This window comes from Delphinus delphis, chromosome 13 (genome assembly GCF_949987515.2).
Source record: "Delphinus delphis chromosome 13, mDelDel1.2, whole genome shotgun sequence".
Classification (NCBI taxonomy): Eukaryota; Metazoa; Chordata; class Mammalia; order Artiodactyla; family Delphinidae; genus Delphinus; species Delphinus delphis.
In genome coordinates, this window is record NC_082695.1 from 13,848,232 (window position 1) to 13,851,805 (window position 3,574).

Sequence of the window (3,574 nt, forward strand, 5' to 3'; positions counted from 1 at the left end):
GCTTAGGTCGGTCACGTGGTCAGCCATGAGCCAATCACTCTGGCCAGGCGTCAGAATGTTCAGATCGGTCAGGCCTTGGTCACGCGCCCACCCCTGGACCTTGGGGATGTGGGTCAGCTTCACCTGAATTCTCTGGACACAGAACAGAGGAGGAGCAGCTTCCAAAGGAAAAATCAGGGTGATGTACACAAAAGGAAAAGCAGGAAAAACTGTCGATGCCCACCCTATATGTCCTGCTGGTTCACAGTGGCACAGCTGTACGTAGTTCAACGCACAGATCTGGGTCATACATACCTGCATCTGAAAGCTGCCTCCATCACTTTCCAGAACTTGGGCAAAGGTAATCTCACTGAGCATCAGTTTCCTCATCTGTAAAGTGGACAGAAAACAAGTTTCAGCTCACAGATTTATAAAGATGAGAAAAAATGCAAAAATAATAGGAAGTCTGTCACAAAACCAGTAATAATAATACAGTAGTTACTTTGAAAAAATCTCCGTTCTCAATGTCCATAAATATCCTAGTACCTGGCTTCTAGACGGGATTCTCTTGTCTTTCTTTCTCTGTCCTCTTTCTTCCTCAGTTATTTGATGCTTTGCCTTTTTTTTTTCCTTGCAAAGAGTAAATACACACACACATACCCCCCCACATACACACTCACAAACACGAGTCCAGCCCAAATAACCCACTCATATAAAATAGAGGAGGAAGTGAAGATCTGTGGAATTCATTTATATTCAGCTGTGAGCAGCTAGAGACTCTCGTGTAGTGGAAAATATGCAAAAGGCTTAAAGGAGGAAAGAAAATATTAAAATTGTAATTTTCCCAATCATATTGAGACATTTCGTTCAGCCCTAATGACAGGATGCATAGCACATCTGTCAAAAACTGTGCTGCATCTCCAACCAGAAACTAAATAAATTGAGTTTCTGCTCAGTGACAGCATAGGCTGAGATTGCTATCGGTTTTGTTCCACTTTTGTTTGGTTTTTTTTGCCTTTTTTTCTCTCCAAGCCATTTTGGTTTTGTTACCGTCTTTGTGAGATTTGCTCCTGTTTTCTCTCTGGTTCTCCTTTCTTCCACGCAAGTGGGAAAGGACCTGAGTCTGCATGGACCACGAAAATCCACCGGACAGCTTCCAGAGGCTCCACATAGGTCGCAGGATACAGTATAAGGTCTAATGATCAGGCCCTGAGGGTCCCACCTGGACGCCGACTTCAGCAAAGACCCCATATCTGCTCCTTTTTCTAGTGGCCGATGCAGGAGGCCAAGATCAATTAGGCAGAGAAAGGCTGTGATTTGGTGTCCCACGTGGTCTGTGGTTGAACTGATATTAGCTAGTGGTGGGCAAAAAACTGATGAAATCTATGGTCGATGGGTGAGAGAAGGACACAGTTTCAAGGATAAATCTGGGCACTTCCTTGGGTCTGAAGAAGCTAATTTAGTGGTGAGCTAATTTCCTAGGTTCCTAGGATTTCCACTGACATCAGTGGAGCCCCACTAATGCAAGATCAGCATCGGGGGCTTCTCGGCTGGATATCTTTTTTGTTGCTGTTTTGTTTATTTCTTTTTGAAGCTTAATCAATTGTAGAGCTATCTGGTGGGATCTATAGCCCCATGAGCTATATTTTATATATAGGTTTGTTTTCTATTTTTTGGCCATTTGGGATCTGAGTTCCCTGACCAGGGATCGAACCCGCTACCCCTACATTGGGCGCGTGGAGTCTTAACCACTGGACCACCAGGGAAGTCCTATTGGCTGGATATCCTGATGGCACTCCACCATGCTGGTGCTCAGGTCATCTCACCCACATACCTTCAGGTGTGGCACTCCTTTCTGCCTTTCAGGGTAACACTAGGGCACCAGCCTCAGAGGGACAAGGGACGGCAAAGTCCAGAGATGTAATCAACACACTGAAATCGCACATCCTCGAATGGATGGGGCATTCAAAAGCGGAAAACCTGAAAGTGAGTCAGAGGAACTTGGATCAATTAGATGCAAGGAAGAGATAGCTGAGGAACTCTTGAAAATATTTTCCAAGCCAGTGGCAAGAGAATGAGCTTGGAGAGGGAGACGTGGGCCAGATCTGGAAGGATTCGAGCATCACCCTAGGCACACATGGGAGCCATGGAAAGGCGGAGAGCAGGGCAGTGATGATCAGAGTTGCATTTCAGAAGATCACGCAGGCTGTGGGGTAAAGAATGGATGGAGGGAGGGAAGAGTGGAAACAGTTGACAGAAGGCTCCTGCGGAAATCCAGAAAAGGGAGGGAGATGGGCAGATCGGAGACATTGGGAAGAGAATGGAGACAAGTCAACAGCTCCAAGAACTGTTCAAGAAATAGGATTAGAAAGAAAGACAGTTTTAGTCACAAGAGGCAAGGGGTGAGCACCTAAAAACTTCCACCCTAAGAAGAGTTAGTCTAAGCTATTCCCCTACCTTTAGTTTATCTAACACAAGTTAGAAATCTTTTTTTTTTTTTCCTTTAAATTGTGCTCATGGACCTGTGGTGTCCCTACATGTCTCCTGTCATCGTCCTTGTGCAGAATGCTTGATCTAGCAGCTCTGAAATCAGACTGCCAGGGTACGGTTGTATTATTTAGAGCCTTCATTAGAAGCATGTAGAGATTGGATGCATTTAATAGTTCTCTTTGATGATCTTAGTAGGTGAGAAGAATTAAAGGGATGCGATTTTGAAGGCTCCAGAACATTTAGCAAGCCAATGTCCTTATCCAAATTCAAAAGGATGTGAATTTAATGCAGCCCTTGGCAGTGGAGTCAGGAAGGCAAAGCTGTGATGGAAAGACACTGTTCTATGTAAAGAAGAGAAAAAATACTTTCAGGAATACTTTCAGGAACTCAAAGCTTAGAGCTAATATTGAAGAAACACTGAATCGTCCCCAGCCCTCTAGCGAAAAGCACACGTATCTGCCAGCCTGTGTCAAATACCAGCTAATCAACAATCCAAGTTGCTAATATTGTCCATCCAGTGGATCTTCTCCAAACAGGCTGTCCTCAGGCTGAACAGGGCACAACTAAAGGAGTAACCAGGGTGGGTAAGCTCACCACCCTAGAGTAAATTAAGAGCTCACTACTCAATCCAGATCACAAATGGAAATGTTCTACATGGACATTGGCCATCCTTCGTGAGTAAGGTAACTGATCATCCCAGTGGGTCTGGGACTTTCAGGGCTCAAATAGGGAAAGTCCCAGGCAAAGTCGGACCCCTGAGCCCCACTTGGAGCTCACATCACCATTTTGAATGGTATCCTTTTCAATGGTGAGTTCAGAAAACATATTGACCAATGTGGGGTCCGTGTTACTGGGAAGGAAAGAAACTCAATTTGCTCCCTTGCATCTATTCCATCCATCTTTTCCGGTGGAAAGGAAATTGGTACAGCTACAGCGGTGAGTGCATGCTCTGAAATCAGGTGCAATGGGCTTAAATACTTGCTTTCCTCTATAAAATGGGAACATGCCTAACTCATGCCTCTGATGTTAGCAAATGTATGGCAACACAGTGCTGAACACGGTGCCCGGCTTGTAGTAAGTATTCAAATCCATGAGCTGTTTTTTT